This window comes from Anser anser (assembly GCF_964211835.1).
Source record: "Anser anser genome assembly, chromosome: 13".
Classification (NCBI taxonomy): Eukaryota; Metazoa; Chordata; class Aves; order Anseriformes; family Anatidae; genus Anser; species Anser anser.
The window spans coordinates 5,610,771-5,619,621 of NC_139734.1; the positions used below are offsets into that span (position 1 = coordinate 5,610,771).

An 8,851-nucleotide genomic window follows, 5' to 3' on the forward strand; every position below is an offset into this window, starting at 1 on the left:
TTCCTGCAAGCAGTGGTATTACCATTACCAGTAACAACCAATAGCTGGTTTGTGGGTTCCCCGCTTGAGATCGGAGTTGTAAACCTGCCCTGATGCTGTGCAAAAACTCCCAGCTCCAAACTCTCTTCTTTCCATCCCAATTTGTCACACAGCCTCGGAGCCACTGTTTGGGCTGAGACAGCAACACAGGCACTCAAGGGCTTAACTGTTTCCAAACACAGTTGTTTAGTGTTCCTGCAAAGATCTCCTCCTTCAAACTCATAGGTCACTTCAGAGCAATCAAACCAGGGACTGTCTCAAAAAAAGCAGCCCTGCAGCCAAAAGTTTTAAATTACTTTGAACTGGTTTTCTATAAAGCTGAAAGTGCTTCCAGGACTCCAGCTGGAAAAGGTTATTTCCTTCTCATTCTGCACAAAACAGTCACTTTGCAAAACAGTGACTTTGCAAATTTGTAGTAAGAGTGCAGGGGAATTTAAAGCAGTTGCAAAACTTCTACTTCATGTACACTGCGGTTTCATGATCTTGGCCATCGCTTTCCTACTGATGCATCAGAAGCATCACTGCCCATAACATCAAACAGCTACTGGAGAAATTTGCTCATTTGTACTGTTTAAGCACTCCAACACACAAACTGCACTGGCAGTCTTCAGCCTTGTAGATTGGGTATCCTCTGTTCTTCTGCATAAGCCTATATAAAAGCTTACAATCAATGTTATATCTGTACTGTGTCGATATGCAATTGCAGAAGTAAAAGAACGTTCAATTCACGTCAAATTTGCTGCACAGGACATTTAACAGCTCCTAGGTCTGGTATTAACAACCATGGTCCAGGGGCTTCTCGGTTGTTTCACATAACGCTCTGCCTGCTTGGATGAAACACCAAGTTTTGTCAGGTGCTTTGGGATAGCAGAATGGTGTGTCATCTGCCCCCTTCTCTCATTCAGCTTTTGGATTTTTCAAAAAAATAAGGTTAATTTGACTATTTTATGGTCTCTGTAACTCAGTACTTTAATAGATGTATAAAAGTTTCTCTGTCCAGCTCAGCTCAAGAATTCACTGTGGGAACGAGACACAAGCATTTTTCTTCTCTTGTACACAAAAAGGTGCCAACATTGTTCTGCTCCACTGTTTTGCCATACTTAGTATTAAAATCAAGAGAGAAAACATCACATATTTTCAGCTGAGAACATCCATGCATACCCTATCACTTCTAAGCAGAAATTCATGGGGAGACTAACCAGACATCAGGAACGGGGCTGGCAACAACTTGTTTGCTTTCACAGATGGCATCAAGGAGCACCAGAATCACCTGGCTACAAACCAAAGCTTTGCTACAGTGAAATGAATCACAACATGTGTTCCTTCTCTTCTACTGCAACTCGATAATGCTCAACTAGGCTTTTCTACCAGGACTCAGCAGGACAGGGAGACTCCATATAGCACTTCAGCTGGGAGCCACGATGCAGCTCGTACTGCAAAGCCTACGCCCAGCAGGACGGTTCAGGAGCATAAGTGAAGGTTCAAGACCAAGCCTGCCTTTCCAACGAGCCCAGGAGCTGAACAGGAGCTCTACCAGGAATCCTGCCATTTATTTTCACTGTTTGCAATCCACACACCAACTCCCCTCTCCTTCTTAAACATGAGCTCTGCATGGAGCTGCCTGTCCAATGGCTAGCATGCCTGTGTGGTGGTGGCGAGGGGACAGAACTCAGCTCTAAGTCACCGAGTGCTGGCACACGGCAGCAGTAATTCATGCGAAGTGCTGAGCCACAGGCTGGTAGTAATCTCTCAGCTGCAGGAGGAATAAATGAGGAATTACAAATGCACTGCTGAAACATCATCCTGTCCTCTCTCCCATCGCTCTTACAGTCACCTCATGGTCAGACAAAACACAAACCCCTCTCTTACCCTTCAGGAACACAGTGCTGGAGTCACAGCTCAGGCAACACAAACTCTCGGTGCTCCTCTGGAGCGTGCTGATTGCAAGCTGCAGTCACTCCTCCCACAGCAAGAAGCACAGCTGCTCCAGGGTCTGAGGGCGTGAACTGAAGGTGCTGGGGCTGCACAGGTGGAGCAAAGAACTGCTAAGGGAAGCTGCACTTACAGGTGGTTATGCCCGTGAGGGAAGGACTCCATCTGGCACAAGCAGAAGGGGTGTAACTGCCCAGCTGCCTCCAACCAAACTAGAAAAACACAGGAGTTTTTTGCCACTGTGTTTTGTGTGACTCCCAGACCTGTTCACAGGTAACAAGCAAATTCCTGGCAGGTCTCTTGCACACTTGCCCCTACTCCAGGGGCCTTGATTGGCAGCCACAACTAGAAATCCTCAAGGCACCAAGCAGCTCTGTCCTGCTAAGCATGAGTTAAGGTTTTTTGACCACATCTCAGCCTCAAGGCACAGGCGTTTTGCCTAAGTCCTGATGCAGATGTTCTAGCCCCTTGTTAGAGCTCAGCCAGCATTCAGAAATTCAAAACACTCCACACATCTGGGCTCTATGGGACTCTGACTCTTAGAGCAGCCAGGGTGACAGTCAGAGAATGAACGCAGAGCTTTACAGATCAACAACGAGAAAGGCTTTTCTAAACAACTCTGCACTAACACTGTCAATGCGTGCTACTTTTTAACAGGACCCCAAAGCAAACGCTCAGGGTGATTATTTCTGTTTCAGGACAGAAATTGCCACGTGCTTAATCTTGGTGCCACTTTGTTTCCCTCGTGAGAGGAGACCTGGTTGGGCCTGTGTACACTGCGCGGGATCTGATCTTTGTCTGGATTCTTCAGCTAAGCTAATAAAACACATCTCTTTTTACTGATTTTCAAGTGACAATGCAAAGTGGCTATGGGCCTCGTTTTTAAGAATATCCAGGCAGACAGGATTTTCCAAACTGCACAGGTGCCTGCATATTTTTAAAACAGACACCCTTCAGTGGCATCCACTATAGCCCTAAAACCAGTTAGTTTTGCAGCTAACTACAGAGAGGTACAATTGCAGTTCTGAATTCAAAATAATATGATAGATGCTGATTGTTATATTAATACAAGTCAAGAGATCTATAACAAGCTGTAAAGAAAACGCTCACAACAATGTCAGCTGATTTGCTCCAGCCATGCCTTTGTGCTGAAACCACAGGAAACAACTTTCTTTAGCATTCCAATTTCTCTCCATTCTGCCTTCTCATAAAAGTTGGTTCAGAAGAGGTCTATGATTGCAAATTAATGGGTAACTCCCTATCAGACTACTCCATTATTTTATGTGTTCATTTATCTACTATTTTAGACATGATATAAAAGTCTCTCCTTCACAAAAATAAAATAAAATGACTAAAATACCCACTTGAATTTCACAGTGAAAGAATCTGCAGTGAGCACTGACATTATTTCAGAAGATCAGAAACAGTATGGAAAATGGAATTATACGAGCAGTGAAATTAAAGCACGCTTTATCAGTCTGGCCCCTTTATTTGGTATAACTGCTAATGATGCCTGTAGAGAAAAGACTTGTGTTAGCATTAGACTGGCTATCCCAGAAGAAATGAGAGCAACCACGGTTTTGCAATAAATCACAATGAGTGCTTGGCTCAGTGTTAGCACACAATCAAGATGCCACGTTCTGAAAGAAATATACATTACTGCAGTAGACGAAAGCATTTTTTCACTGTGCTCGCTGACGTGCTAATTACTAATAAAAAAGTGCTCATCCTGGTGCACATCAAGTAACTACAAGTGTACACGATACCTCTGGCACTTACCTGGCTGAGGTCGGTCCCTGCTCTGAGGCAACAACAAACTCCAAAATCACTCCTGCAAAAAAAGATCCCCTCAGCTTCTTAACCTGAAACTCTTTGGGCTGTACCAAGATCACATCAGTAGAGGGGTGTATTTCAGGATGACCCTTCCAGAGATGAGTCATGAGGGACACTGGAAAACCATCTGAGCTGACCCAAAATGCAGAGCCTTGTTTATTCCCGGTAAACTGTTAGCTGCAGTTGTGGCTGTAGCTGGGAATGAATTTTTAAAGGAGGAGACGGGACAAGGCCGCTTGGCAAGAGCTGCAGGCATTTTTTGTATGGAAAACAGGGCAGATTAATGCGCATCGTGAAAAAAATGATATTCCTTATTAGGCTGCATGCTGTATTCCACTTGCATAAAGCCAGTGTCAATGCCTTTGCCTCAGTGCATCCCTTCTGATAACGGCCCGTCCAGACCGTGGGGAAGAATCACACAGGACTTCTGAGGGACTTGCAGTTGGATGGGGGTTTGCAGATCAAGAGATGCAGCAAAACCCAACAGGTGGCTCTGTGCCCTCAACTCAACACTGTGGCAAGCCCGGAGCAGCTTCAGGAGTGGCTCTTGCACACTGCCGAGCATTTCCTCCTGGCTTGACTGTTCAGAGTCTAGAATGCACCTGATTTTGCTACTCCCATTTCCCTTGCAGAGGGGAAAGCAACCTGAATGAGGAAAAAGTCTGGTCTGAGAGAGCCACAGAATGGACTCCAGAGGTCCTGAGCCATCCGGGAGGCTGAGCTGCTCCTGTGCCGTGCAAAGCAGCTCTCTGATGTCTGAGACGTCACAAACCTGCCCATGATCACTCAAGCACTTGTCCAATCTTGTTCCTTGTAGTCTGCTAATAAAGGAAAATACATCAGTTAATGTTTAGAACTTGGGAAAAATAATACATTTTCCTGTGCTGTGGCAGAATAAAAAAGAAAGGTCAAAAATAAATTCCCATTAAAAAGCGGTTTTGGTGAAACAAACTTCTCTGCATACTCCACTTATCCCTGATTTAATTGGGGGTTCATTTAGATTAACTTGACATGAAAGTTTTCTCATTTATGACTGTAACATCTTTACTTTTACCTTTATGGAGCTTTTATTTATATTTTTGTAAATGTAGGCCAATTCTTAAACAAGTGCAATTTAAAAATTCATTGCAAAATTTCATATCAGTTGTAAATATTCTCCCCAATTTGCTTCCTCCATTTAATCCTTCCAAGTTTAGCATAGCCAATCTAAGTTTTTGAATAGGTCTACTCCTTCTCTCAATCCCTGCTACTAAAAAAACTTCTATTTGCCTAAAGGAGTTTGGATCTCAGGGGAAGAGTTACATCCAGAAAACACTCTGAAGACAAAGTGTTAAGTAGTATCATAAATCTCTGTTCTGTAAGGTTCGCTGCAGGACTGTTTGCTTTCTTATAAAACACTTACCCAACTTCCTTTTGAAGGCATGCTGAAATTTGGACAGAAAGTCCCTGGAAGCTGCCGCTACAGTTCTAGCATTTAATGCGCAAAAAAAAAGCTCTACATAATAAAGCCATGTGTTTTCAATTTGTGATTGAGCAAGCAGACTAGAGTTTAAATCATAATAAAAAACTGACGTCCTCCTATATATACCACGCATGCTGTGATTCATTTGCACAGTTGAGGGAAGAACATGAAAAATCACACTTGAGTACAACGAAATTCTCCTTTTTTGTGAGCTGATAATTTTCACAGCTTATATAGACATGTTCTCACAGTAGCTGCCTTTGATCCACTGTGGAACAAAATGATGAGAACTTTTCTGTGTATTAAATCTGGTGCCATAATCCAAGAATTATATGTAATTTGTCTGGGCTGAGGAGGAGCTTCTCCTGGAAGTCTCATTAGAAACAAAAATTGCTTTAGAAAGGAAGCAAGATGAGCCACACAGGCAGGCAACCAAGGGCAAGCAGACAGCTCTACTCTCACTGCAGAAAAAACCTGTAATTCAATGGGTCTGTGCACAGCACTCACAGAGACATGCTCACATACACTGCCACAGTCTGGAAAGAGGTCTCTCAAGATGGTCTGTCAGCACAGTCCCTGGAATCCTTGGCTGTTGTTGCCGGCAGCCTTTAGCCTCCTGGTCAGAGATATCCTGAGCACCATCACCACACACTCCTCTGGGCTGGCTCACATCAGTAACCGCACTGCCTCTCTAGGCATCCCCAGTTTCCTTGTCTCTTGGTTTGCACAGCCTGCAAAGCACGCAAAGCAGTGCCTGCACTCTCCCTGCTCTAGACTTGCTGCTTGCCAAACCTGACTCACTCCTGCACCCTCAGCAGGCCCAGAACTGGGCTGTGTAAAGACACACCACAGCACAAGCAAGGAAGATAACTTGCTCCATCACGAGGCAGTGGTTCTCACACATTCCTACATTCAGCACATGCTCAAAATCCAGTCATGCTTCCATAAATGCCTGCCCTCCCCTACCACACCTTGCTGTCTGCATTACCCCGCAGCCACAAGCAACTCCAGCCCCCCATGGGTCTGCAGTCCAGCCACAGTAATCATTCCTCACCCCCTGCAGCACCTGGCCGGATCAGTGCTTTGCTGGGCAGCTGTGCCTGACCCAGAGCCCCTCACAGCTGCAGGAGGACAGAGATCTCTGCTCCATCTGGGCAGTTTGTGACACAGCTGCCGATAACGACAAGGGACTGCTACCTAGAACCAAGCTCGATTCTCTCTTCCCCACCCAACCCTGATCCAGGAGAGTTAGTTACTCTTAGGGACTCTCTTCACACTCTATTCACAAAGAAGGAGGTGATAGCAAGGTTGTCTTCATGCCAAAGGCCTTCTTGGTTTCACAGTTCACTCCAGTTCCAGATTGCTGTGCACTAATAGCTGTCCTAATGCCTGTCAGAAGGGCTACTACTACTGCAAGGTGTCAAAGTGGCTTTGCCCCACTCATGAATATTTATCACAGATGCCTGCAGCCTGCCTGTCACCTTGCAAACACACTCCACTGCAAGGTTCTCTTGTCCCACCAGAGCTATGTTCATCTATTATTCACTTAACTGCATGGGGCAATTTGTTAATAAAACATTAGGTGGTTTCCAGCAGAGATTCTACTTAAATCCTACATGTTTATTCTACTCTCTCTAATTTAGGCAGTTTTGTACAGAGAGAAACCCAAGAGGCAGAATTTGAAAACTAACCAATACACACAAAAAAGCTCACAAAGTTGCATATCCAATTGAGGGCTGATTCCGCTCAACACCAGCACTTTGAATCTGGATCACTTATCCCTTGCATCGTGGGGTTTTGATAACAGGTCCCTTCACACTTTCTTCCACAGCATAAATGATAGCAGGGGTAAGGGGTCAGCCCCAGACTGACGGTTCGCTGCACAGCGCTGGGTAAAGGGAAGACAGGCCCTATGAAGGGGGGCAGAGAAGGGGCTGTGCCTTCCCCTCGTACAGCTTTCAGAGAAGCCCTTTGCCCACTGAGGGGCCTCAGTGCAGGTGTACAGGGCAGGATTTATCCTCCAACTGCATAAACTACAGAATTTCTAAACCTTTAAAAACATAAGGTTTGATTCAGAAACGCTGATGATTTTAACAGAAGTAGGGATAAAACAAGTCAACATTGTCATCCCCCGAATTCCCTGGGGGATCTAGATCTGAGGTGGGCATTTGCAGCTATTTTTTGGGGCAGGTTCATGAAGAAGAGCAGAGGAACATGGCTCCAGAATAGGTAGAGCCTGAGGGAAAGGTGCAAGGGCTTCACCAAATGGACACAATCCTGATTTACCTGTGAGCCCGTCAGAGGCCCAAACAACAAAACTGCTGCTGGGCACTGTGAGGAAATCAACTTTTCAGCCATGGCCACATCCCCAGCCCACCACTAACCTCTTTGAGACCCTGAAGTCAGCTGCAACCCATGGCACACACCTCACCGAGCGAGAAATGTCGTGCAGGAGCCATCTCTGTGGCACCGCCACCATGGCGTGAGGGCACACACTGAGCACCCTGACTGGAAACCGGGCTGTGGAGGGGGAGCTGAGGGAGCTCCCCTTCAGCTCCCTCCTGCTCGGTGCTGGGGAAACCTTTCCCATCTGGAAACCCTGAGCAGCTACGAATCAACCAGGCACACCGCTTGCGGCTGCATCACCTTGCTTCCTCCCGGTCTGTGCCCAGTACATGGGCCGCGTGAGGAGCTCCCCCACGAGCCCGACCCCAGCGCCCGCCATGGCGGCTGTTCTGCCGAGGGGGGCTCCACAGCTGGGGCTCGGGCAGAGCTCCGCGGCCTGGGGGGAGCCTCCTGGCCTCGGCACGAAGCGCAGAGCGGGGCCGGGGCCGGGGCCGCTTCTGCCCGCTAGGTGGCGGCCTCGCCCACCGGTCGCGGCGGTTCCCCGGCAGGAGAGGCGGCTGCTTCCCGCCTCCGGTGCTCCCCGCCGCCATCTTCGTGGTGGCGGCCGCGGGGAGCCGAGCGGAGCCCGCAGTGCTGGGGGGTGCTGGGACCGAATGTCGGGAACCCGTCGGTGCGGCCCCGGGGCGCTGCAGGCGGTGGCTGTCGCCTGCCTTGTGAAGGGCTGGGTGCGCTGCTTGCCGCCAGGGCCCCCCTCGTGTGGCCGTTGAGTCGCCTTAGGCCAGGCCCTCAGCAGCTGTGTTGGGAGCGGAACATGGCAGGGGAATGGCGAAGAAGCCTCAGGCTGGAAGTTCTGCCACGGCCACCTGTGGCTTTGGGGAAGCCCTTTTGCCTTCTTGTGGCCCTGCTGTTCAGGCAGGTTTTTCCCCTGGGTGGTGAGGAAGGTGTTTTCTGTGTGTGTGTGTGGTGCTCGCACGCCGGCAGTGAGCATCCTGCAGCTCGCAGGAAAGGCCGTGAGACAGATGTTTGAAGAGGAACATAAGAAACACGATACACAGCTAGGTTTGTGTAGGCAGATGTCAATCATGCTGAAAAACACATGAAGAAAAATGTCCCTGAGGAGCTTAGAGAAGACAGGAGTTTCCTTCTCTTTGAATTGCCATTTGTATTCTGAGTGTTGTGTAAACATTAAATATTTAAAACATTGCCTGTAGCACTCTTGTTTCTCAGTGGGATTTGGAT

The 8,851-nt window shown here is 47.5% G+C and overlaps 1 protein-coding gene across 2 annotated transcripts in view; it reads right to left on the minus strand.

Annotated features, from left to right (window-relative positions):
- CAPN6 (calpain 6) overlaps nucleotides 1–6,286 on the minus strand; it is a 63,328-nt gene extending 57,042 nt beyond the window's left edge. Inside the window, exons 1-3 of one of the 2 annotated variants that reach the window (XM_083797389.1) lie at nucleotides 5,207–6,286; nucleotides 4,577–4,625; nucleotides 3,751–3,802 (exon numbers count right to left, since the gene is read on the minus strand). The gene's annotated coding sequence lies outside the window, so the exon portion shown is untranslated. The other variant, XM_083797390.1, reaches the window with a different exon arrangement.
- Nucleotides 6,287–8,851: the final 2,565 nt, after the last annotated feature.